This window comes from Anguilla anguilla, chromosome 8 (assembly GCF_013347855.1).
Source record: "Anguilla anguilla isolate fAngAng1 chromosome 8, fAngAng1.pri, whole genome shotgun sequence".
Classification (NCBI taxonomy): domain Eukaryota; kingdom Metazoa; phylum Chordata; class Actinopteri; order Anguilliformes; family Anguillidae; genus Anguilla; species Anguilla anguilla.
In genome coordinates this window covers 46,052,683-46,079,773 of record NC_049208.1, presented here as the reverse complement: position 1 = coordinate 46,079,773, position 27,091 = coordinate 46,052,683, and the positions used below count along the sequence as shown (strand labels likewise).

At 50.9% G+C, this 27,091-nt stretch overlaps 1 protein-coding gene across 1 annotated transcript in view; it reads left to right on the top strand.

Moving 5' to 3' along the window:
- The first annotated feature begins 6,555 nt into the window (after nucleotides 1–6,555).
- The window catches only part of LOC118233942 (semaphorin-6D-like), a 146,511-nt gene continuing 125,975 nt past the window's right edge, over nucleotides 6,556–27,091 (top strand). Inside the window, exon 1 of the mRNA XM_035430109.1 lies at nucleotides 6,556–6,746. The gene's annotated coding sequence lies outside the window, so the exon portion shown is untranslated. The remainder of the gene's footprint in view (nucleotides 6,747–27,091) is intronic.

Below are 27,091 nucleotides of genomic sequence, written 5' to 3'. Positions count from 1 at the left end.
TTTTTAAATTATAACGAGGCGAGCTCGGCGGGACGTCCCGCAGAGCCGCCCCCCCCCCCCCCCCCGCGGCGCCGGAACACGAATCGATCCGAAGGAAAATGGCCGCTTCGCTTCGGGCTCCCTCCGCCCCAGGGCTGAATCTACACTCTCGCTCGGGACACCTCTCGCTTTACGAGCTTCAGTTGCGATGGAGGACACAGCGGTGGGGGTGGCGGCATGGCGGGATGGCGGGGGGGGGGGATTGCCACCTCCAATCGCTCCTCTGCGGTTGATATGACTTCATCACACGGCCCGATGAGGCTGGACGGCTCCTCGCTCCGGCTGGCCGCCCTCCTGCTGTTTTCCTTTTCGCAGCGCCGGTCACTGAGCCAGATCATACGCGTCCCGGGCCGTCTGCTTCCTGTGTGCTTTCAGCCGCCGACAAGCCACGATTCCATGACAACCGCGTACACACACACGCACACACACACACACACACACATACGCACGCACGCACGCACACACAGACACACACACTCACACACGCACACACGTGCACACAAACACACACGTACACACACACGCACGCACACGCACACACACACACACACACGCACGCACACGCACACACACACACACACATACACACACACGTACACACACACACACGTACACGCACACGCACGCACACGCACACACACGCACACACACACACACACGCGCACACACAAACACACGCACACACACTTTGTGTGACAATCCAGGCTTGGCACATTATTTTTGTGCAGCTGGAGCTTGAGATTCACTCAACTCATTCGTCCAAAGGGCAGGAGAGGTGAACGGCCGTGGAGAGTGACATCACTTCCTGTCACTTCCCGTGCAGTGTCCCTGCTCTATGTTGCTCTATGTAAAACAGACAGTCCCTGTACCTCTGGGGGCCAGTGTGAAGCAGGTCAACATACCTGTGGGGAAAAAACAAGCCATGAAGCGAAATGCTGAGGAAATGATTTTCCCCGTGATTGTACACAGAGGTAACGAATTGCACCTCGCTGATTGCAGGGGGACCTCCTGCTTTAAAATTAAAGTAGGATTTATGAGCAGCTACAGAATCAGCACCCGCAACATGCCACTGTCATTTCTGCTGCTCTGTTAGAAACAATAATGTAATGGTTGATTTTTATTGTTTTGTTTCTTTGTTTGTTTGTTTTTTAATGAGAGCTTCCCAAAATAATTGCGTACAAAACTTGTGAGCAGTCAGCCCTGCATGAGGAATATATCATTTTCGTTGAAATCAAGGTACGAGGCTGGAAAATGACGACGTGAGATTTGATTAGGACAGAGTTTAAATATTTAATGCATTGTTATTATTCTTATTATTTTTCTTTGTTAACAAGGAGACAAATTTATGATACTCGCAAAGCACTGCAGGAACCCGAAGACTTTGTGCACAGCAGCCAAGGAAAGCAAGACGCGTCGAGCCTGACCTCGTGATTCCATCAACGCTCGGGAACCCGCGGCGGAATGACCACTTCCCGGGTCGAGGGGGAACGGCGGGGAGCTAAGGGACAAACCGAAAAACGCTGCTGTCATGGGAGAATAACTGTACGGCGCAAACCCCAGAGCAGAGCACAGGGTGCCTGAGATCGCCGAACACTGAGGGAGAGAAAGAGAAAAAGAGAGGGGGGGAGGGGGAAAGGGTAGACACAGAGTGTGAAAGAGGGAGAGAGTGAAAATAGGGGGTGAGACAGAGAGGGGAAGGGGGAGATGGAGAGAGAGAAGGGGGTAGAGACAGTGTGAGAAAGGGGGAGAGAGAGACAAAGTGAACAAGGGGGAGAAAGAGGAAGACAGAAGGGGGTAGAGACAGAGAGATAGGGGAAGAGAGAGAGAAGAGGGTACAGAGAGAGAAGGGGTTAGAGAGAGAGAGATAGAGAGAGAGAGAGATAGAGATTGGGAGCTCTAGTCTTAGCTGCTGCAGTGCCATTGAACAGAGAATAATGTCTCTAAAAATAATATTTATAAGTTGCAACTCACAAAGGAAGTATGATTCGGGTATCAGGACACTTATTACTACAAGGATTGGTGCTGGTTGTTTGAGCTCTCTTCTCATCGGAAGAGGGTTAGCTTTGCATCAGGAGAGAGATGGGGGAGAGAGAAAGCGAGTGTGTATGGTGTGTGTGTGTGTGTATGTGTGTGTGTGTGTGTGTGTGTATGTGTGTACGTGTGTATGTGTGCTTGTGTGTATGTGTGTGTATGTATGTGTGTGTGTACGTGTGTGTGTGTGTGTGTGTGTGTATTGTGCGTCTGTGAGTGTGTGAGTATGTATGGTGTGTGTCTGTGTGTGTGTGCGTGTGTGTATGGTGTGTGTGTGTGTGTGTGTGTGTATGGTGTGTGTGTGTGTGTGTGAGTGTGTGTGTGTGTGTCTGTCTGTGTGCGTGCGTGCGGGAGTGTGTATGGTGTGTGTGTGTGTGCGTGTGTGTATGGTGTGTGTGTGTGTGTGTGAGTGTGTGTATGGTGTGTGTGTGTGTGTGTGTGTGTGTGTGCGGGAGTGTGTATGGTGTGTGTGTGTGTGTTAGTGTGTACAGTACTGTAGCGCTATAGTGCTCTGGGCAGCCTCTGCTCTTGGTCAGTCTGCTCACTGCTCCACACTGCCTCTCTGGTCTCGCCTGGTCATTGCACAGGAGACCACAGCCCAAAATCTGCTGCCAGAAGCCAACAGCAAATGCTGAATAATGCCTCCCCTTGCCCCCCCACCCCGGCCTGAGCTCCATGTAAAATGGAGGCAAAAAACTCTTGGTCTCAGGTCAGCTCCAGTTCTCTGTATGCAGCGGAGTATTAGCATACTTAATGAGCCATATGCCCCCCCCCCTCACCCTAACCCCCCTTCTTCCCTCAATATGGCTAATGTCCTCCTTACCCATTCCCTCCCAGCTTGTCAATACAGATTAACGATCTGCCCAAGAAAACCTGCTTAGTCTGCCGAAGAACCCCCCCCCCCCCCACCGGCACTCCGATGTTTCCTCCTCCGCTTGTTTTTTTTCCCTTCTCTCTCTCTCTCTCTCTCTCTTTATTTTGAAAATAAAGCTTTGGCGATGCAGAAGGGGAGTCTTCCAGCTCCTGAGCCTGAACAATCAGAGCCTCGGTGGGTACAGTGTGTTATTCACAGCGCCAAAAATAAAAGAGGACCTGCACGTGCCTACGCGATCGAGCCAATTCCGCGCCTTTGTTCGCTGTTGTGAAATTCAGTTCGGTTTGAAAATTGCTTTGATGAAATCACTCTTGATCGATGAACACTGTAATAAATTTGTAGTGCGCGGCGAGGCTGATCAATGAAATTATGACTTGGTACATCGATGGAAACAATGGAACAAGAGGTTTATAAATCCAGCCTAGAAATTTGAGTGGTGCCAATCCTCAGCTTCTTCCGAACATTAATTTCAGTGTCACTTGCACATGGGTCCATTCACACGAATGCCCTTGAATTTTTTTCTTCAAACTTATTTCACGCTTTTCTCTTAAAAAATGTTAAGGCAACCTGCGGTTCTCCTCTGAACACACACCTGCCAGCCAGCTGCTTCTTTTCACCCCGCGGCGCACGTGCAGAGCAGGGGCGGAGGACGCCCAATCATACGCGTGCGCAGGGAGGGCTGGCCACGGCCAGCAGGTGTCACTCAAGCGATGAACACTGCTGTATCCCCACCGACTGCATCGCTCCCGTATCCCTGAGCAACGTGAAGCCCACTTTGCAGCGCCCCTGTGGGCCACAGCCGGTACTGGCACGGGCCGGATTTGGTCCAAGACCGTGGGACTCGCTCATTACGGAGAGAGCAACCCAGCAACCCAACAGTTCTAACATGAATTACATTACAGGCCTTCAGCAGACAACATTCTACATAGCATTACATTGCATCCATTTATACTTCTGAATATACACTCGCCGGCCACTTCATTAGGTACACCTGTTCAACTGCAAACTGCACCAGTTAATGCAAATATCTAATCAGCCAATTACGTGGCAGCAACTCAGTGCATTTAGGCATGTAGACATGGTCAAGACGATCTGCCGAAGTTCAAACCAAGCATCAGAATGGGGAAGAAAGGTTATTTAAGTGACTTTGAACGTGGCATGGTTGTTGGTGCCAGACGGGCTGGTTTGAGTATTTCAGAAACTGCTGATCTACTGGGATTTTCACGCACAACCATCTCTAGGGTTTACAGAGAATGGTCTGAAAAAGAGAAAATATCCAGTGAGCGGCAGTTCTCTGGGCAAAAATGCCTTGTTGATGGCAGAAGTCAGAGGAGAATGGCCAGCCTGGTTCGAGCTGATAGAAAGCCAACAGTAACTCAAATAACCACTCATTACAACCAAGGCATGCAGAAGAGCATCTCTGAATGCACAACACGTCGAACCTTGAAGCAGATGGGCTACAGCAGCAGAAGACCACACCGGGTGCCACTCCTGTCACTTAATGAAGTGAGCCGGTGAGTGTATACTGAATGCAGGTTAGGTACCTTGCTCAAGGGTACAACGGCAGTGTCCTGCCTGTCAATCGAACCTGTGACCTTTAGGTTACAAGACCAGTTCCTTACCCACCACACTACACTGCCGCCAAACCAATGACGTTGCCTTGGTCGCATCTGCACACAGAGATCCATCATTATTTTTTCACAGGTGTGTAAAAGCCCCGTCCAAAGCCAAAGTGCCAGTTTTCTTTTCTCAAAACTTTTTTTTTTAATCAGCTCTCAGCATCGCAGGAATATTAGGTTGAAAACCGATTTGCAGTGTCACCGTGGGGCAGAGCGGAATTAGACGGGTTGTCAGACGTATTCTTAAAATGCAAATTGGGCACGCCCTTCAGAATGTTACAGAGCGGCTTCCCAGCATCCTTTGCGGCCGAACGTCCCTCACATCCATGCCGAGCGCACTGATTGCCTGCCCTCCGGAGTCAACTGTTTATTTATATTTCTTATTAGATTTCGTTTTTTAACAATGTGAAAATGTCACACCAAGATGATTCACAGTTTCACTTTCACGGACCGAAAAAACAAGTCTCTGGGTGACTCATTTCTCGCGCTGTGCCACGCTTATGAGGTGCATCCTTGCACTGTAAAGATCAGCGCGGGTTTGTAGCGCTTTAAATATGTCTGGAGAGCTCATCCCCATTGACTGCAGGAACTGCGTGAGGCACGCGCGTGCACCATAAATACCCGCCTGCCTTTGTGCGATCTGCAGGATGTTAGGCTCCAGAACAGAACAGGGGTTTTTTATCACCCATCCCACCACTCTTGAAGTGTGCCTCCCCCATTCTGGAACACTGTCAGTGTGTTTCTCCCCATTATAAAACGCTGCCAAAGTTTCCCTCCCCGTTCTGGAACACTGTCAACGTGTGCCTCCGAGTTCTAAAACACTAGTGATGTGCGCAGCCTAGTTCTAGCACAGTGGCAAAGTGTGTTCTCGCATTCTAAATGGTAAATGGACTGCATTTATATAGCGCTTTTATCCGAAGCGCTTTACAGTTGATGCCTCTCAATTCCAGAACACTGTCAATGCGTACCTCCCTGCTCTAGAACACTGTCAGTGCGTGACTCCCTAGGACTCACAGAACACTGGTCGCAGCAGAAGCGGCAGGCTCAGTAGGCTCTTTAGCAACGTGTCTGTTTGACGCGTGTTTGGCGAGGGTAGATCTGGCTCCGGCGACGCGCGGTGAATAATTCATCCGCGGGCTGATTAATCGCGACACGCGTCCGGGCACCGAGCGGGCAGGGCCCCCGGGACCCCCCGGGGGTGACCCGGGGGGAAACGCGCACGCTCGGGCCTGTGGCACAAATGCTCACACACACACCACATGCACACACACACACGCGCACGCACAGCCTAGGCATTGATTATGCAGAGCATGCACGAGGGAGATGTGCACACACACAGACACGCCATCACAGACACGCACTCCCACATGCATACACATGCAAAGCTTATGCCAGGCACATCGCTGATGCCCTTGGCTTTCAATGTTGTGTTGCAATTCAGAAACAACACAAACATACTGAGGAATCTTAAAGCAGGAATCTGAGTTTGTTGCCATCAGGAATCATTTAATAGGTCTTTCATTTTATTGTCATTTGAATTTGAGGTGGGTTTATATTGCTAGAAATTTCTCTGCTCCCGGCAGCTGTGCGCAGTTAATTACACATAGTGTAGGCTCAATTGTTTGTAGTTGCTGTGTTTTCTTATTTTTATTTTTGGAATGATAACAAATGCACAGCAACACTGCGCTGTTCAAACGGTAGTATTAGGTAAAGCTTATTGAAGTAAGAGTAGAACCTTCGCCCATGTGCTTCAACCGTAGACCGTATTAAAATACTTCAACTTCAACTACGTAAGGATCTCGAAATGTATCTTTTAAGTGGAGCTGATGTTGTTGGGGGGGGGGGGGGGGTACATTTAGCGATAAATGAAGATTGGGCTTCAGTCCTAGCTCCGTAATTGGTCGCCCGGCTTGCTCATGCAAAAGAGGAAGGCGTGTCCAAGGCGAGACGCCGCCGTAGAGTCGGGGAGGTGCGTTTGCCTTTCAGTCCGATATCAGGAGCGGTCCTTCGCAGTAGTCAAACGTCTCGAGGATTACAAACCCCTTAAAGGAGCAGGGACGGGAGTCGTTTCCTCTCGCGGTTGTGACATTCCGATTGTAGCTGTTGTGGAACAATGGATTATTTCCTCGATTAAAGAAACATCAGACGACTTCAATCGGCACCAGGAATTGGATAAAAAAAAGGTCAGCGATTGTTCTTGCGACATGTGAGACGTGGTGCTGTGTGTGTGATGCGCCCGTTTCCTTTTTTTTTTTGTATTGTTTTCTTTTTTGCGGAGGGGGAAAAGTCGTAATCGTCGCGCGATTCAATGTTGTTTGTCTCTAGGACTAACTTTGCGCATGTAATGAAACTGCACGCGTTAAAGTTGCCTTTCTTGACTGACAGCGGTGAACCTTGCACAGCACTTCGCGTGACAGACCGACGCTTACATGCACATATATGTGATGTGTGTGTAAACATTTATCAAATTCCCGCTACGGTCTTATCAGTAACATAGTCTACTATGTTGCTTGACAATGTATACGTGTCCTTTGGCTGGTTCTGAACGAAACACGGAGCCGGTCGCGGTAAAGGTAATCGTATCTCATTCGGAACCTCTCTTACTCAAGAACACTTGTTTACTAATGGTTTTGATCTTTGTTTCTGATTTGATCGGCTCGCGTGGCGTTCCTGTCGTAGCACGGAGCGTATCGTGAGCATTGCTGGGATAAGGTATTTCACAGCAACATTTGCGAGTCTGTAAATACCTAAAAGCGCTGTTTAATTGCATGTTGCAAAAGAGATCAGCGCCAACGGCTGTTCTTAGCCAAGGACAACTGCGGCTAATCGCCTCAAAGACATATGACTTTAAGCTCATTGGCACACATCTCGCCAGCGTTCCGCAAAAGAAGTCACGGAATGAACTTCAGATATAAGTACTGCTGCTTGAATAAAGGCTGCTGCTTAATAAGTATATATAGTACCACATGCTAACGTTGCCCCTCACCGTTCTGGAGAATAATGCTCTTGAAAACAGAAGTTGGCCTTTTTGAAACGAAACGGATCGTTTTTGTACTGTACTCTACTTAATCAGTGAAATATAAAAGCGCCTCCTGATGCGAAGATTGAGGAATAGGCTAATACTTGCGGATGTGCAAATATTTCATCGAGATGTGACCGCGCTTGTAATGACAGCGCGGAGCACAACCATTCCTCACTAATCTGGGCACGAGACCTTGGTATTTACTTCGAGGGTATAAGGTTCTTTAACTGAACGTCAGCGGATTTGCGTGTGAAATATTTGTCTTTCGAAAAATGTGGATAGTGGCTGACAGAACGGAGCGTGTTAAATTCTCGATTCAGGGTTGACACAGATTCGGGACTGCACTGTTGTGACCAGATACGCCATGCATTATCAATTGCGAGAGGGTAACTAATTGAGGTAATATCCAAGAATATTGAGCTTTGTCGTTTGTGTTATTCCATCCAACGTTCACTCCTAAGCACGGGATATTTGCTCCGAGTTATATCAAGTCAAGATACCATATGACTTTAAAATCCAAATAGCTTTCCATCGCTTTAGTTCAAAATAGATTGTGTTGAATGTTTTAGTTGGAGGGGGCACGGGGTGATTATAGAACGATTTATTGCATATCGTAGCGAATGAAGGCCGTGTTGTTACCTGTGGGTCGTCCTGGTTTGAGACAGAATTAAAGACGTAGCAATCTTTTTTCCATTCCATTTTCGCGTTTCACGGGTCGTCTTTTGTATTGGTTGCGCTACTTCGTGTCACAGTGTACGACGAGGTTTATTTAACCAAACAGACGGACAGTCACAGGATTTGTCGTGGTCCGTCCTATTTCAGTCCTTTTTTGCAGTTTAAAAATCCAGGGACTGGGTTAATTCTGCAGGTCGCTCCGAAACGCATTGTGCGAATGAGCCAGCCACTGGGAACCGCTACAACATTCGTATTATTTCCCCGTTTCCCTGTCAGATAATATATTAGCCGTTGGGAGAACTGGGAAGGATGTCCGTAAACTTTTCTAAATGGCTCTTTCCATTGTGCATCGCGTGCATTCAATTACGTATATCACGAATAAACTGGCTTGAGCAATAAGCAGCTTAGTCCACCTGTCAAATGCCACGAGCGCATCCGTTTCAAAACAGATTTCATTTGTCCGTTCTTCCCGGAGAAAGATCGGATGTTTAGGCCAATATAAATCTCAGGCCGTTAATATTTACATTTAGGCTATCTATTTATTATTTGGATCGAGCTGTAAGTGATGTGTGATCAGCGTTTTAAGAAGACTCCTTCGTTTGTTACTGTCTGGCCTCTTGAGTCATTAAATTAGTCTGCTGTAGCCTACAACTGATTCAGTGAGGCGTGCGTTGGTTAGGCACAATTTAAATGCATCAAGAAGCGCCAAGCTCGCACTCTTCCGCGCGGCCAGATTAAACGGCAAGGACGCCAACAGAAATATTGAAGTTCCGCTCAACAGCCCCCGAAGTGGTTATGAAACCGACTTTGGCTTATGCCACGCTAATGGAGATGGAAAATGTGATATTGACCGTTCGCAATAATAAACTGCCCACTGCTACCATATTTACTAAATTCATTTCGAATTGCACACTGGCCAAAGCTCCCCTGTTGAACGGAACCGCTTAATTTAATCACCTTTTAAATTTAATTCAACAAGATCTATTCCTGCATGGCGTGTTAATTTCCCCCTTTGATTATGTGCGAAATTGAAAAACTGTTTTGTTTTTTCTTGCAGTTAGATACCTAAGAATGAATAACGAAACTGGGTTGTTGTGAAGATAAACCATACTATAGCCTATTTTGAGCGAGTGAACCCGCTGCCTCTGCGCGCGGTAGGTAGAGGAAGAGGTGTCATTTCGGATGAATTAATGACATGCGCGCTCGACGCTTTGTGATCACAAGGACAGGCGCCGATTCATTAGAAGCGATTCATGGAGAGTCCGCATTGCAAACTGTGCATTTTCCGGCTGCTGCCAAAAAAAAGCTGACAGGAGCTTAACACGGAGAATTATCTGCCATTCTGTGCTATCTAGTAGCCTGAACATAAACGCAGAACGCTGCTTGACTCGTTTTGGCCAATTGCAGTAATTGCGTTATGTTTGGAAAGATTACCTATCGCCCTAATTTCCCCACCAACCTCCCAATCTCTCTCTCTCTCTCTCTCTCTCTCTCTCGCTCTCTCTCTCTCTCGTCGCAGACGTACTTTACTGACATATGTGCCTTTTGTGCTCAGTCGATTCATAATTAACCTGTGCCCGCTTCTTGGTGAGGACAGAGAAGCTGCTGGAGATTTTGTAGTCGGTGCGTCTGGCCAATCAGGGAAAAGTGAAGGGGAACGTTGGGTCGGTTACTGGAAAGCTGGCGATGTGTTGTACTTTTCTCGGGCGTCAGCGTACCCAACGTTGACATCGGAGCCCCACGGTGGTTAGATTGAATCACTCCCCTCAGCAAGAAGGCCTCATAACAGGCCGTCATCTTCCCAGGCCTCATTACAGCAGGCCGATTTTAGAAAAAGAAGCTCCTTCACTCTTTCAAGGAACGAGGGAAGCCATTAGAAAAGATCGGGGCGAGGTGGGAGGTGTTATTTTTTCAAAATAACTTCTCGGTTGCATTTTTTAGAGGGATCTGTTGCTGCTTTTTCGCCTCTGCTGAGTTTGGGGTCATGAATTATGTAACACTAGGGAAAAGCAAATGCGGAAATGAAGCTTCTTTCTTGCTGAGAATTTAGTGCTTTGAAAAGTGTGTACTTTGTGCAGAAGGTCCTTTGGCTTACATTTTGGGATTTACAGAGGTTACAGTCTTGTCTGTTCAAAGAACACAAGACTCAGTGCTCAAGTTCCACTTCAGTGCTGCTTTGTGGGAGGAAGTTCCGAGGTCGAAAAACATGAATATTAAAAAAAAAAACAAAAAAAAGCTTTTATTTTATACACATATAAGTTTGTTTCAGCTGTTTGTTTTACCTGATGTTTACGGAAAACAAAAACAAACGAATGTGCAGAAACGGTTCCTCTGAATTTCTTTTTTTTTTTTGACGAAACGAAGCGCGCGAGTCCCCTTTGGGAGAACGGCGTTTGTTTGCATTGCATCATGGGAGCGTCTGCCTGGTTATGCCCGACGCCCACAGTTAACACCTGCCGCATCTCGGCAGATTAGCCTGCCTTGAAATATGCTCTCCGCATCCCGGCCTTATTTTGTGTGAGTGTGAGCGAGGGCTGGGTGGGATTCGTTAATGAGTGAGCCTGAGGGTTGTGTCTTCAAACACAATATTTGCCTTTATACTGAGTTTGCTTTCACCAGATGTTAAGCTTTGGGAGTGAACGGCACACACACACACACACACACACACACACACGCACACACTTGTGCATGCATGCACGAGCATGCACGCACCTACACACGCACAAGCAGGCACGCCCACGCACACACAGACACACAAGCATGCACACACACACACTTGTGCATGCACTCACGAGCATGCACGCACATACACACACGCGTGCACACACGCACACGCAGACACACGCATGCGCACACACAGGCACACACACACACACGCATGCGCACACACACACACGCACACACGCACGCACACCAAACAAGTGCTTTGTTATCCTGAGATACACTCCTTCCTCACCCCCTCATTCTGGATTCCTTTCACCCCCCCCCCCCCCCCCCTATACTGTATTGGCTATGGCTCCTTAAATGCGAGCTCCAACCAGCTGGTTGGTTTTTTAGTGGGGAGATTTTAATTAGCCAGATGTTGCCCCGATGATGCAGCAATTAATTGGGGGAAAGTTCGCGGGCTTACAGGCATAATTAACTTTACGGTAACGGCTCGAAGATCTCCCTCGCCTAGCCGCGATTAAGTTATCGTTAGAATAAGGAAAATGCGTACGAATGGTGATGGATGACAGCTGGTTTATTCCCAAAATGGGCTCTTTTGTTTATTTATTTATTTGAGGCATATTAGCTTCAGGTGTGCCAGACAGTTTTGCATTATACTGTATTACACTGGCATTTAGCCAGCACTCTTACCCAGACCCCAACTTTAGCATTTTTTACATAGTGTGCATTTACGCAGCTGGGTAAATACCGAGGCAGTTTTAGGTTAAGTACCCTGCTCAAGGGTACAACGGCGGTGTCCTGCCTGCGACTCGAACCTGCAGCCTTACAGTTGCGAGCGCAGTTCCTTGCCCTGTGACACTACACTGCTGTCTGTTTTGGCTTGTGCAGCATGGTTACGGTGTTCCGGATTGTTCCGGTCACGTAAACTGTCACAGGTCAAAGGCTGTGCCTCTGCACTGTCTCTGATCCTCCCTCCAGAGCTTCAAACGACGCCGAGGTCAAAAGTGCAATGCCATTGGTTTACACCCCTGTCCGTCAACTTCAACTGACCAGTTGGGTTAGAGGTCTGCTGTTGGTGCAGGCTTCGGCTGAGATAATTTAGTGAACATAATTTACGCCCCTTTTTTGTGTCTCGGACTGACTGGTACGCCGCTCCTGGGGTACACCCGAGCGGGGATCCCGGGTTCTGCTTCAGACAATTCGGTAAACTTTGAATTTGGTCGGTCGGTCGATAGACGATATCGGCCAAGCGTTAAAATCAGTCGATGGATACAACGTAATGCTATGTAGATGTTGTGTAAGACGTTGCTCTGGATAAAAGCGTCTGCTAAGTGCCTGTATAGTAATGGGTGCAGGGACCCCCTGGCTCTGGAGTGTGGGAATTGAGTCTTTTTTCCCCCCCCATCCATTCAGGCTCTTGATTGCAAGATTTGATTAGTTATTATGCCAAATTAATGTTCAGATGCGTTAATTGAAATAAAATAAAAATGAACGAAAATGATCCAATTAACTGCTCTAATGGAACATGTCCCCCCCATGACACGTACTGGCCGTTTACAATGAACATGACAGCCCCCCCCCCCACCCACCCCTCCTCCTGCAGATATAAACAAACTCACCCGAGTAAATGACTAATGGTAATCAGGGTTCATTAACGTGAGGAAGAAAGGCTTTAAGTACTTTTTTAAAGCTTAAAATGGCGTTCATGGTGAAGAACAAGAAGATTGAGAAAGAGAGCACAAATATAGAAGTCTGTCTGCCTGTTCGTCCGTCTGTCTGTCCATCCATCTGCCTGCCTGTCTGTCTGCCTGTCTGCCTGTCTGTCTGCTTGCCTGTCTGCCTGTCTGCCTGTCTGTCTGCCTACCTGCCTATCTGCCTGCCTGCCTGCCTGTCTGTCTGCCTGTCTCCCTGCTTGCCTGCCTGCTTGCCTGCCTGTCTGTCTGCCTTCCTGTCTGTCTGCCCGTCTGCCTGTGTGCCTGCCTGCCTGTCTGTCTGTCTGTCTGCGTGTCTGCCTGCCTGTCTGCCTGTCTGCCTGTCTGTCTGCCTGTCTGCGTGTCTGCCTGTCTGTCTGTCTGTCTGCCTGCCTGCCTGCCTGCCTGTCTGCCTGTCTGCCTGTCTGTCTGCCTGCCTGCCTGCCTGTCTGTCTGCCTGTCTGCCTGTCTGTCTCAGTGGTTGTGAAAGCTGCCGGCGTCGTCGTGCTCCGCTCCTGTCGGGCATCGCGTTAATGGTTCATTCCAAACCCCGAGCAGACTCTCTTATCCGCAGCGAGGCGCAGACGCTTAGAACCTGGCAGCGCTGCGCTGGCCTCAGGAACACCAAACCGTGCTTTTGCCAGGAAGCTGCCGGAAGGCTCTTTCATAATCAATAAGCGCGCCGTTGACCCGGCGAACGGCGATTTGTACTGTGGCCACTGGGGGCGCCGTGTCTGCTGGCCTCCACAGTGTACCCGCTCAGCTCGAGGGCTTGTTTTAACACGTTGACTGGCAGCTGATTCACAGCTTGTTTCCAAAGCCCAAATTAGCCGCTGACTGAAAGCAAGTTTCGAAAACCCGCGCCCCTCCAGGATTGGAGTTAAAAGGGGGTACAGTTTACTTGGACAACAAAACGAAGGCCTGTTAAAACCCTGAATCATTCTCTCATTAGGGCCGGGCATGGCGGTCCTGTGGTTACAGTAAATGGTAAATGGTAATGGTAAATGGACTGCATTTATATAGCGCTTTTATCCAAAGCGCTTTACAATTGATGCCTCTCATTCGCCAGAGCAGTTAGGGGTTAGGTGTCTTGCTCAAGGACACTTCGACATGCCCAGGGCGGGGTTTGAACCGGCAACCCTCCGACTGCCAGACAATCGGTCTTACCTCCTGAGCTATGTCGCCCCAGGAGAAGTGTTTGGTTGCCCGTGCCAGGCATGCACGAGCCTACCTTTTTCTCGTGTAAACGATCCCAAATTTTTTGGGTGTTTTCAAACTCCCGGTTTCAAGTGCACGTGCCTGTGAGTGGGTGGAGTCGCAGTGGGGACGGCGTCGCCCCCTTGTGGCCAGGCCAGGCCAGGTCGTCGCCCCGGTCCCTCGCAGTAGCGGCTGGCGTCGCAAAGCTAGCGCTCTCCCTTCTTTTAATGAAGCTGTTTGTTGGGGTGTTGTGTCGCTAGCAGCGCTAGCTGGCTACTGATTTACGTTATTAATCAGCCCGCTAACGGCCGGTTTGCCGCGCTCCTGCTCAGCGCTAAAAATTTAATGGCCTCCTTGCGGGTGGGAGGTGATGGGGACAGGGGGGGCCAGGGGACTGGAGAGGGAGGGAGGGAGGGTTTCCGTCTCCAAAAAACTCATTAACTTCTCACAGAAAATTAATTTCACGCTCATTTAATATGCGCAGACTATTATATACGAGCCTGCGTTTAAAAAAAAAAAAAAAAAAAAAGCTTAATTGAGAGGTAAACCGCTGATCCTGTTTTTTTCTTTTTAATATGAGGAGGTTTTTTTTTGGAGGACGGCTCTCGGGTGCTCTTCGGCCGGCTCGTAGCTGTGCCTGGAGCTGATGATTCGCCCACAGGCCACAGATTTGCGCTGCAGATGCAGGCAGTAGCCTGGCCAACGGCGGAATGCGTTTTATAACCGTAGCAGCCCCCCCCCCCCCGCCCCCCCGCCCCCCCCCGGCCTGTCGTCCTCCAGTTTGGCGCTTCTTCTCCTACCCGCCGGATCCTCCCTCCCTCCTTTCAGCCGGGCTCAGTCTCACTTTGCCACAAATTAGGGTGTTGTTTGGGGGGGGGGGGGGCTCTTTTACGATTTGGGTTGGAGATTCTATCTTTCCCCCTTTCTAGTGTTATGGGGCTGTCCCGCTCTGTAAAATTTAACACTCTGTCGAACAGGCCAATTTCCTCTCAGTTCCCTCTCACTCGCCAGAGAATGCCCCCCCCCCCCCCAAATTAAAAAGGCAATACTAAAGCATACCGTGTCACCCCTGTCACCCTGCCCATGCATCAGCTATTTCAGTTATTTTCAAAGAATGTGCTAGAACTTCTGCTGGGCAGGGTCTTAAAACAAGTCCGCTCTCTACAGGAAGGAGAAACCCAGGGAAAGTTCTTGCTTGGCCAACAAGACTAAACATTTTTTTTTTTTAAAAAGGGAAATGTGTTCTCATGCCGGCCGTGCGACACAGAGAGTTGCGGGTTTGAATCCCGGATGCGACATTGCTGCTGCTGTGCCACAGAGCGGGGCGCTTGATGATTTACCTGGGTAAATATCCAGGGCTGCAGTGAGAGTGAGCAGCATGTGAATGAACCGTGAGCTGGGCACTTTGCCCGGGGCAACGGCGTTCGGTTAGCGAATAGAGGGCGCTTTGTTCACCGTGATGCCCGCCTGCTACGATTTGGGGGGGCGGGCGGGGGGGGGCAGGGGGGCCGGGATTCACTTTCCCGCCAAACGTTTTCCCTCTGGGGAGGTGTGGAATCTTGGCAAGGTCAAGCATTGGTTATTCATTTACTTATCTATTTACCTATCCTCAAAAACAGCAATACATTCCTTCCCGACAGCATATTCCTAAATAGAATACAAAATACTATTCTATGTAAGTATATTGCAAAGAACTATTATCATTATTATGAAGATATTGCCAATGCGTCAGAATTCAGGGGCTAATATTTACATTATTCTCACGTTCATGTATTACACTGCTGCAGTAAGGTTTGCTGTAGTCCGTATGTTTTAATCGGTGTATTTACCGAAAAGGCTGTGGGCGTAGGGGCTTCATGCTGAAGGGAGAGGCGGTGGGCTCGCCCCGGGTGGGCCTGTGGCCCTCTCTGGCCCGCTCCACTGGGCCCTGTGCTCGGCCTGCGTGTAATGGGGGAAATGGGGTGTGGATTAGACACACATCACCATCAGTCCGGAGCGCTGCACTTGTGCTTCGCGGTGGGAGTACCCGGCGGCTGATTGGCCTTGGGGAGGGAGGGAGGGGGGGTGGGGTCCGAGGGGAAGGGGTGGGGGGTGGCGGGAGTGAAACGGAGGGGAACGGGCCCGTTCCAGCAGACTCGCCCCCAGTTGACCTGGACCTGCGGGGGTCCCTGGATCCCACGGGCGGGCGGCCAGGTGTGTGTCTCTGTCTGTGTGTGTGTGTGTGTGTGTGTGTTGAGACAGGTGAGTGATTACCTGTCAGCCCCCCGAGCGCCCCCTCATCCATAACCCCTGGCAGATGGCTGGCAGGACTGGGGGGTGGGGGGGTGTGGCCTTCAGAAGCCGCCTCCTGCTGTGGGAGGGAGCGCGGCCCCCCCCCCGCCCCCCCTCGCTGTATCAGCCAGCACGCTCGTTCTGCCTCGTTCCCCCAGCACCCCGTGGGGGCGATCAATCCTGCCCCCGGCCCTCGCGGGTCCTGTGTGCGTCCGGCCGCGACCGCACGCCTGGTCACGCGTGAGCGAGCGTGTGCGGTCCTGCGCGGCGCCGAGCGCGTCTCGCACCGCCGCGGGGGTCGAAGGTCACGCCGGGAGCGTCTGACGCCGACTGGCTGGTGTAGAAGCACTGGGGTCAGATCCAGAGGGGAGTATTTTAACTATTATTTCACCCTTATATACCCGTGTATACCTTGTCTGTGTCACTTGCAATGAGCATTGAGCTGAAGGAAAGTTTCCATTTCATTCTATATTTAATAGACAGTAAAGTTTTCTATTCTATTGTAGTCTGTTATTTTTCAGGAGAGAATATTTGAATGCTGTTAGAGGGGGTAGATTTCGCAGTGGCACCGTGCCGTATCCTTTCGCTCGTTGTGCCTAATTTCAGGGGCTGGGGGGCACCTCTGGGGTCTCTGCTAGACGAGTGAATCTGCAGCATTACCTAAATATTAAAGAATCGGCCTAAACGCAGTCGGAAAACTGTCTGACTAAACCCTTGCGTTGTGACGTCACAGTGTACTGTATCGACAGCTGTCTTTAAACCTTTTGAAGAGTAGTAAATCTCGGAATGCTTTTTACAAGATTCTAAATCAGTGTTCTAGAGCTCTATTTGCTTTCATTTAGCAGCAGTGATTGTGACATCACAGCTGAATGTTCATTCAAGAGCAGTATTGTGATCTCACACCTTTGAAGTGTTAATGGAGGCAGGTTAACAGGGGCCATCGTCGGCTGTTTAGTGTACAGTTACCACTGTGCCGTCACGCAGGTACACAGGTGGCTGTTTGCTGACGCCGTTAGGCCTCTTCGCCTTTCTCGGGGGCACAGTCGCCGCCGCGCTCAGCGGAGAGTTCAGCGGGATCTGCGCGGGCGGGATGGCTCCGGCGGGGCGGGGCTGGGGCTGCGCGCGCGGCTCTGGCAGCGGGGGCGCTCGTTAACGAGCTCGCGGGTTTATGGGGCGCTCGTTTCGCATCGTTACGAGACGCCGAGGTCCTCGCCCGCGGCGCCAAATGATCTCTTCCTCACTTAATGACGGGAGAAACGGCCCTTTCCTAACAACGGCCTGCAAACGGGCGTAAAGACCGCCTCCCCCATTCTCCCTGTGAAAAGCCCCAGATAAACTGCTGTGTGTGCTTTCTAATCGCGCCCGTAGGTGGATTAGGCTGAAGCGTCTGAAAGGGTGTTGTGTGGTTTGGGGATGAAGATGGTGATGTATGTTTCATAAAGCATCTCTCGGTGTGAATACCTTTTTGCGTTTAGTGGCGTTCTCTACGCTGAAGCCTCTGCACGGTTGTGGAAAGTGGGCGGGGCCCTGTGCTGTTTTATTTATTTTAATTTTTTTCCTGCGACGTTGCAACAGGAAGTGGATTTCTATCGCGGCCAGGCGCGAAGTGTGGAATTCCACCCGCCAGCGTCCTGGGAATGGAAGCGCGGGAGCGTGGGGGCTGGTGTTCTTGGAATTCAGGCAAATTCCTCGCTGTGCAGGAATGGTCTGTTCATCATGTAGGAGAGAGAGAGGGAGAGAGAGAGAGAGGAAGAGAGGGTGGAAAGAGACGGAAAGAGGGGAAGAGAGAGGTGTAGAAAGAGAGGGAAAAGAGGGGAAGAGAGGGGTGGAAACAGAGGGGAAGAGAGAGGTGGAAAGAGAGGGAAAGAGGGGAAGAGAGGGGTGGAAAGAGGGGAAGAGGGGAAGAGAGGTGTAGAAAGAGAGGGAAAAGAGGGGAAGAGAGGGGTGGAAACAGAGGGGAAGAGAGAGGTGGAAAGAGAGGGAAAGAGGGGAAGAGAGGGGTGGAAAGAGGGGAAGAGAGGTGTAGAAAGAGAGGGAAAAGAGGGGAAGAGAGAGGTGAAAAGAGAGGGAAAGAGGGGAAGAGAGGGCTGGAAAGAGGGGAAGAGAGTGATGGAAAGAGAGAGGGAAAGAGGGGAAGCAATAGCAAAACAGGGAGAGGGAGAGCCAGGGAAGAAGGGAAAGGAGAAATGAAGGGAGAGATGGAGGGGGAAAAACTCCCAGTGACAGAGGGAGAAAGCACAATGAAATAGACAATAAAGTTTTTTATTCTATTATGTTATTTTTCAGGAGAGAATATTTGAATGCTGTTAGAGGGGGTAGATTTCGCAGTGGCACTGTGCCCGTATCCTTTCGCTCGTTGTGCCTAATTTCAGGGGCTGGGGGGCACCTCTGGAGTCTCTGCTAGACGAGTGAATCTGCAGCATTACCTAAATGTTAAAGAATCAACCCAAACGGAATCGCACAATGAATTGGCAAGAGAGAGACAGAGGGTGACAATGTGATAGACAAACAGAAAGTAGGAACAATAGAGCGAGGAAGGCCAAGAGTCAGGAGAGAGAGAGAGAGAAAGAGACAGCAAGAGATTGAGTGAGTAAGAGAGACCGAGTGAGAAGGAAAAAGAGATTGAGTGAGAGAATGAAAGAAAGAGAGAGAGAGAGAGAGAAGGCAAGAGAAGGAGGACTGAGAGTGAGATTGGGTTGAAGACTGGATTGGTGGTAGCATCAACACACAGAGGCAGATCCTGGTTTGTGAGCCGTTACAAGCTTCACCCCTCTCCAGCCCTGCTGAAGCAAGCCTTTTCACCAAATCTGAGACGCCAACCGAACGTTTGTCCTGCACTGTATCCAGTCTGCGTCACCTGCTAGTAACTGGAGAGTAAGGAGGTTAGGACCTCCTGGAATCCGGGGGGGGGGGGGGGGGGTATATATTGAGTGGGATTTTGATCGTGCGGTACTGTGACTACATCACTATGCGCAACAACATAATAAGCTGATGAATCATCGGTATGACTGCATCAGTTTTGATGGCTGAGAATTTAATGATTGAGGTGAGGGTAAAAAAATAAATGATTTAAAAAAGGCACGAGCATTCACTGCTGATCTGCTGCTCCATGTTTAAGTGTTTAAGTGTTTCATTTTTTATTTATTTCATGAAATTGTTCCCAGCATGTTAGATGGGTGATTATTCATCACCAGCTGAAGGTTTAAAACTGATTTATGACGCACGCCCCTTAACTTTTTTGGAATGTTTTTTAGACCGTGTTCTAGAACGTTCGATTTCCAGTATTGATTGTGACATCAGCATTGGAATGTTCAGTTAAGAACATTCTGATCGCATATTTATGATATTTACGCCAGTGTGTGTGCGCAAGGCAGTGGGTTGTTTGACACTGGAATTTGTTTTTATTGGGTCGGCCCTCGCTCCTGGTCTCCGCAGGCTTCAGACGGTCCCTAAAAGGGAACGAGGGCTATTTTGAGAGCCCTTCAGCGAGGGGGCGGAGCTAAGGGCTTCTGGGGGAGGGCGGGACCAGCGGTACGTGAGACTGGAGTGTTGGCGGTCAGCCCGGGGGTTTGGATAAACTTCCTCTTCCATTCAGCGGTCAACTGTCACTTTTGTCCGTTGGCTCTCCTGCGCAAACACGCACTTTGGGGGGTGAGCGGGAATTGGGTGGGTGGGGGGGGGAGGCTGTTATTTGGGGGTTTTATGCAGTGGGGTCGTGAGGTTGAGCTGTGTGCAAACACTCGCATTGGGGTGTCGGCATTAACCAGTGCGTGGACTTGGACTGCCTGGCCTGTCGTCTGGAAATATGTACAGCGACAGAAGTGGAGGGGGGTCAAATTTATGAAAAACCTCCGAAATTCTTTACCTCGGATTGCCTCTCCGTCTCAGCGGGGGCCAGTCGGCCCCCCACTCCCCCCCCCCCCCCCTCCCCCGAGTGGCAGGCAAATGCCGGTGACTAACGGATTTAGAAAAATAAAAAAGTGAAACGGTCGGAGATGAACACACACGTCTCAGCCTGCGTTAAAGCCCCCCCACTTTGTCACAGAGGAATTGGGCTCACTGCCGCTGAGAGGTTACCGGTTCGAATCCTTTTTCCATTATTTGTAGAAGCCTGCTGCTCACCGCCTAACTAATCCTGATTAAAAGACGGGCTCGTTTTGCGTGTCAGAGGGAACGGGCACGTCCACACAACGCAGGCGGTGGTTAGACGAGGGAACGGGCACGTCCACACAACGCAGGCGGTGGTTAGATGAGGGAACGGGCACGTCCACACAACGCAGGCGGTGGTTAGACGAGGGAACGGGCTCGTGCACACAACGCAGGCGGTGGTTAGCCGAGGGAACGGCGATCGACTTCCTAAACGCGCTTCTCGGACGTGGAGCCGCCGCGTCGCTCGTCTTCCCGAAGTCGGCTCCGTCTCTTCACCCACGCGTGATTCAACGACGAGCTACGGCGGCGTCTTTCTCTGACTTCCGCGTACGAAGCGAGAAGCCGTTTCAGGGTTCGACGCGCGCCGCTCAGCTCGGTCGAGAGCGGGTCCGAACGAACGGACGGCCGTTCACGGCTCGAACGAGCTCTCGCTAGCGTTTTTAAACGACGTTCGTCTCGATGAACTGTTGGCAATAACGTCTTTGTCTGCTTTTCAGTACCCGTGTTCTTCTGATAGGTGTGGCTTTGCACCCTTATTGTGTGAAGCGGGCATTGAATTGCCTTCGAGTATCGTTCCGTATTCAAATGGTATGTACTGTACATATGTATGTAGTTTTTTTATTTTGCCAGATTAGCATGATAATACCAGTGTGGAGCGATTACTAATTAACTCATTTTTCCTGCGTTGCAGTTGAGTTATTATAATACAAACGCGTCACCTGGAGAAACATCGCTCTTTGTGTGGCGTCGAGCCCCTCCCTGGCTCCCGGCGAAATTACGTAGAATTACTCTCCCGCTGCGTTAATGGCGGGAAAGGAACGTTCGGCTGCAAAATGGCCGCCTGCCGCGAACTGGGAGGTGGGCGCCGCGCGATGGTGCTTATGAAGGAGCCCCCCCCCAACCCCCACCCATAACTCTGCAATCTGTGAATGCAGTTCGTCAGCGTTCCATTGTTCTCTGGGGAGGGTGGATTTATAGCGGGGGGCCGTGGGGGGGGGGGGATTGGGAGCGGAGCCGGGGGTGACGGCCCACTTCGGCACGTCCGGTACCTTTACCGGTGAAACCGCGGCATTCTCACCTTCGTCCTCTTTCCCCCCCCCAGGTTTCAGTCGGCAATTTAAATGCCGCTTAAATTTTAACTGGGGTTTTTTTTTTTACCCGCTAACCGAGCCCGTGGCGGAAGCTGACGCTCACCCCGACGGAATGCTCCTCTCTCTCAGGACGCGTCCCTCCCGCTTCCCGCCCCGCACATCGGCGGGAGGCTTGCGCTCCGTTGCCGAGCGACGCCGCGCCGGGTCCCGCGCTCCCCCGCCGGCTCGTTCTCGTCCGCGCGTTCTGCCCGGTTTTTTTATAAGTGTTGTTCTTTAGGCCACGGGTCTTCGTCTGGGCCGCCGCTGATGTCCGCCGAGGCTCCTCCGCTCGCTCCCTGGCAGGAACGGTTCGACCCCCACAGGCCCCGCCCGCTCTTCTGGTCCGCGCGGGGCGGCGGCCGCCGGCGTGGGCGAAACTCTGGGCCTCTTATCTTTCGATTTGTTTTTCTTTCTTTTCCCCCCAGAAAAAGGAGAGGAGGAGGTTAGCGCTTTGGGCTGAAATCCGCTTAACGTTTCTGACGGGATGTGGGCTGGCTTAGAGAGGGAGAGAGAGAGAGAGAGAGAGAGGGAGAGAGGGAGAGAGAGAGGGAGAGAGGGAGAGAGAGAGGGAGAGGATAACGGTGCCTCTGGCCTTTTTAAAGAAATGAAATCGAAAAGAAACTAAAGGAAAATCAAAGTAAAACCAAAATTATTAGGTAGCTTACAATGCTAAAGGGGAAGTGACAGTTTACAAGTCTGATAATTTCTGAATTCAAATCACCGTTTTCAAATCAGGGCTTTTTTAGAAATCAGTGCTACGCAGATGCAGTCCGGATGCACTGATCCGTATATGACCTGGATTAGCCTTCTGTGCGCTAGGCGGTCCACATGCTGTAAAGCTCGATGCCGGCTCAGCATTGATCCCTAAAATGCGACCCCCCCCCCCCCCCCCCCCCCCCCGTGTAGTCCGCCATCTCCTGGTGGCTAATGGCCTGTGCGATCGATGAGCTCTTTTCTCGCCCCTTAGATCCTCAAACCCCTGCCGGCTGTGCCCTCTCAGTCCAAAATGGAAACCCGGAGCTCCTGTAAATTCCCCCACCCGCCCCGCTCCCTCCCCAGCCACTGTGCGGGCTTACCACTCACAACACCGATGTGTCAGTCAGACGGAACTCTGGCCCCAGAACTCTGGAACCTCGCTCATTGTGAACCTCGGGGAACCATCCACGAAAGAAAGATAGACGGACTTCATTAAAAGTTGCAATTTCGTAGTACCAGTCATGGCTGTTTAGCAATATCTGCACCTGTCTTGGCTTGCGCACCATATGCCACCAGTTACACCGAACACTGGGACAAGCCTGCTTCCTTCTTTTCTTTTGTTCCAGCGCCAAATAATCGAAAGGGACTTTGAAATCATGGACGTCCATCTGTCCAAGTCACTGAAATGTGTGGTGGAACTTCATGCTCCTTTACCAAACTGTTGTTTTCTGTGTTTGTCGCCGCCGATCGGTACTGGAGAATCTGAATCTGCGCTCCACCCTGTCGTGGAGTGTCACTAAACGAACACTTTGAAGCCGCAACGAGAAAAGGTCTACGCACTTTTGTGTGCAGCTCCGTGTTCAGGTGTTTGATTTTGGCCGAGTTCACTTGGTCCCGCTGAGGATAAGCGTGAGAGGGAGAGCGAAGCGAATGGCCGATGAGTGCACAGTGTCCACACAGTGGTCATGGGAGTTGTAGTATCATGTAGTTTCCCCTCAAATAGACTGAGCTATTTTCAGATGCTTTTTGTAAAACTACAATATTAACTTTTTCGTAGAAGATGCTGCCGAAACATCACCGGCCAAAGAGGCTAGTGAGAGTGAACGAGTGACACGCCCCTGCCGAATTCTACACGCGTCTGGCCTGGTGGTGGGTGCTAATGTCGAGCCCTGATTGTAATATGTTTATATCTGCAACGAAGCAACTGCAACACAGATCATCTGGGCGTGTTTAAAACGAGTTAGCGATCGTCATCGTTTCAAAAGGACGTCTTCGTCACGTTATTGTCTTCGTCGTCGTCGTCATCGGAAAACTGGGCGTTGCTGAAAAATTCCGTCATAATTTTAGTTGAGGAAAACAACACTGCTCTGAGGTATGGAGGGTGGGGGGGGGGGGGGGGTCTTGCTCTGTCATACCGGGACGTCCCCCCCGGGGACATTGTTATGGGATGGGGGGATGAACTGGGTCAGGAGAATGTGGGTCACTGGGTTATGGGATGATGTGACCCATATTTACGGGCGTAACACCCCCCCCCCCCCCCGCCAGTAATGCAGGAATCACCCTGCAGCAAAGTGGCTGATGAACAGAGGGCACATTCCCCTACAGGCTATCCCCCCCCCCCCCTCCCCCCACTAGTCCCCATCAGAAAACCAGAACACTGGCTCCTACAGAGGCGAGAAGCTTTTTTTGTATTTTGGAGAGGGGGAGTTATAAAGATTTTAGTTGCCAATAACAGAGGTGGGGTGGGGGGGGGGGGTTAGCTAGAAGGGGGGAGAACACAAAGGAATGGAAAGTGTGTAACCCACTGGCACTGCTATCCCAGGATTCTCTCTCTCTCTCTCTCTCTCTCTCCCCTCTCTTGGCTTTTTCTGGAGCACCTTATCAGGCCCTCCCCCTGACGCCCCCCTCGTCCCCCTGACGCCCCTCTGGGGGCCCCGTCTGCCTCCCCTCTGCCCGGCCCGGAGCGATCGGCCCCTCCCGGCCGGGTGTAAACACCGTGGTGACGGTGGTGATCGCACGCGATGCCGCTCATGACCTAACGGGGCGCTCTGCTTCCGCGCTTTCCGCTTTTCCGCGTTCCGTCGCGTCTCGCGGGAACTGTGGCTTAACCGCAGCGGCCATTTCCGCCATCAGAACAGCGGGGGGCGGGGGTGGGTGGGGTGGGGAGGTGGGGGGGTAGAGCAGGAGAGTCCTGCCTGCCTGCCTGCCTGCCTGCCTGCCTGCCTGTCTGCCTGCCTGCCTGCCTGTCTGCCTGTCTGCCTGTCTGCCTGTCTGCCTGCCTGCCTGCCTGCCTGCCTGTCTGCCTGCCTGCCTGCCTGCCTGCCTGCCTGCCTGTCTGCCTGCCTGCCTGCCTGGCACCACATTGATTTTGTGAAGGCCGGCTTGTCAAACCCGTGATCCACTGCTCCTGATACGACCCTGATCCAGTCTCCTGGCCCCTCATCCGGGATAACGAGCGGCTGCTAAGTCTCTCGGCGTGGAGACTGGTGATTAATCTAATTTCTGTTGACCTCGGTGGTGGTGGTGGGGGGGGGGGGGGGGGGGGCGTTGGGGGGTGTTAAGGAAACTCAGGTCCTCGTGAGAATCTTTAACGGATCTGAACAGAGGCCGTCTAACGCTTCTTTCCGGAAATTTCCGTCATGGTCTGCACTCCCTGCCGATCCAAGCCCTCGTGGAGGGCTATCTGTGTGAGTTAAACATGAGCCAGGCTTGCAGTGTGCAGTTATCTGCCATGCAGGAGTACTTACAGACAGCTGCGTCGGGGTAATCTGGCCTTCGAGGGCCTGGGCTTGTGACTCAGAGGTTGCTGGTTCAAATCCCAGAGCAGGGCATTTCAACTGTACCCGCACGCACAGCCCTTAACCTGAATCGCTTCGGTAAATGTCCAAGTAAATTTACATTTGTTAATGGTGAGAATGCAAGCGAGAAGCAGCAGAGTAAATGCATTAAATATGACAAGGTGACTGGACCGCACATTTGTTCATTGCATCACATTTAATGAGACTCTTTTTATCTCTCTATCTACCCTCGCTATCTCTCGCTGTTTCTCTCTATTTCTCTCTTTTTTTTCTCCCTCTTTCTGTTCTCCGTTTGGGCTCTGTCCTCCGCGGAGCTCTCCAGAGGTACAGTACGGCCGCCTCGCCTGCCGGCCATTTTGCGAGGCTCGGGGTGGGACGCCCGGTTCCCCGCACGCGCAAAAACGCGTGAGAACCGCACCCAGGTGCTCTCCCTAAACCCCACCCCCTTTCTCTCATCTCCTGTCCAACTCTCGCTTCTTCACTTTTTTATTTTATTTTGCACCAATCAAAACGCTGTGCTGTTCCGGTGTTGCGCGGGGCTGGCGTGTTAATGTTCCTCTGCTCAACCTCCCTGTGTGTGGCTGCAGTTAATGCTGAATTTCTCTGTGGTTTGATTAGGTTTTTTTGTTTTTTTTTCCCCCCTGTTATTGACTCTGTTATTCCGTGAGTGTTCATTATGCTATGTACGTCATCCTGTTGCCGCAAAGTGTTTTTCGTTTTATTTTTGTGTTTCCTAAAGTAGTCGAGGAAGGCGTGCGTCGCTGATTGGGTCGAATTAGTTTCCCGCTTCCACCAGGTACACCAATAAACATGTTTGCCTGTGGGTGTTTTTGTGAGCTCTATAATTGGACAGCTGTCCTCTAAATCCTGAAATAGCCAGCGTTATAGACCACTGGCTGAGCCCGAAAGCAGAATCAGTCATTACGCCCTGTAGCCCTCTATAATTAATAAACATATGCATTTTTATAATTATCAGCTTGTTCAGAGGGACTCAAATAGCTAAACTTTATGTGTCTTCCATTTATAAAGCTGGATATTTCATTGAAGCAATTCAGGTTGAGTGCCTTTGCTCAAGGGTATGCCTTCCTGGGAATCAAACCTGCAATCTCTCAGATACAAAGCCAGTTCCCTCAGCGCTCCCTGCGAGTTTGGGAACGCTCCTGTCCCGGCCTGTCCGGGTTTTCCTGCAGGTTTTAATCCTGGTCACGGGAGCTGGCTTTTTTTTTCTGGCACGTTCCTTCAGGCCTGGACAGGCATCAGTGACCATTGTCACATGTCACAGGTTTTTCTGAGAGCGTGTTGCTTTTTAAACCTGACGCTAATCGGCTAACCCGATCCCCCCCGGCCTTCGTAAGCATTTTCTGCGGTGGTTGGGTGTGGGAATGGGGTGAGGAGGATGGGTGGGGGTGGGTGGGGGGGGGGGGCGTTCGGGGGCGTGCGTAGGTCGGTTTGGGAGGGGGTATTACCGCCGCTGGATGGATCTGCTGATCCGGCGAACAATGCTAACGTTTAATACCCGCCTGAACAAAGGGCGGATTAATCGAATCACAATATTTAGCGCGCGGCTAATTGCATTTGGCACAAGTCAGTCGGTGGTGGTGGAGTGGGGGGGTGGTTGGTGGTGGAGTGGGGGGGTGGTTGTGTATGAACAGGGAGCTCTGTGAGAAATCAGGCCGGCTCAGGATTTCCTCGTCAGTCCGGAACAATCCGGCGGGTCTCGCCGCGTTCCGAGAGCGCGCGTGTTTCTGGGCGAAGAATGGAGGGGGGGGAAAAAACGAAAAAAAAAGTGCTGAAACTGTTCCAGGGGACTGCGGTGTGTGGGTGCGGGGGTGCGGGGGTGCGGGGGTGCAGGGGTGCAGGGCGCGCGCACGTGCTCAGACAGGACGTAGAAATTTACCTTTCCAGAAGGTTCCGAATTGATTTTTACTTAGTTTTTTTATATATATATATAAACAAGCTGTCTTTGCTGCCAAGTAGGTTTCATTTTTTATTTATTTAATCTTTTTCGATGAATCAGGTTTGAACTACAATGTCCATGCTTGTCCATGTGAGGCTTTGTGTGTGTGTGTGTGTGTGTGTGTGTGCGTGTGCGCGCGTGCATGTGCGCGCGGGCGTGTGTGTCTCAGTAAATCTCTGCTTTGATGAAAGCCCTTGGTAAACACGGCTGCAGTTCTATAGGCACTTGCGAGCACAATCGCCCGCGTTGTTGTGAGGCAGAATCGACCGCCGTTT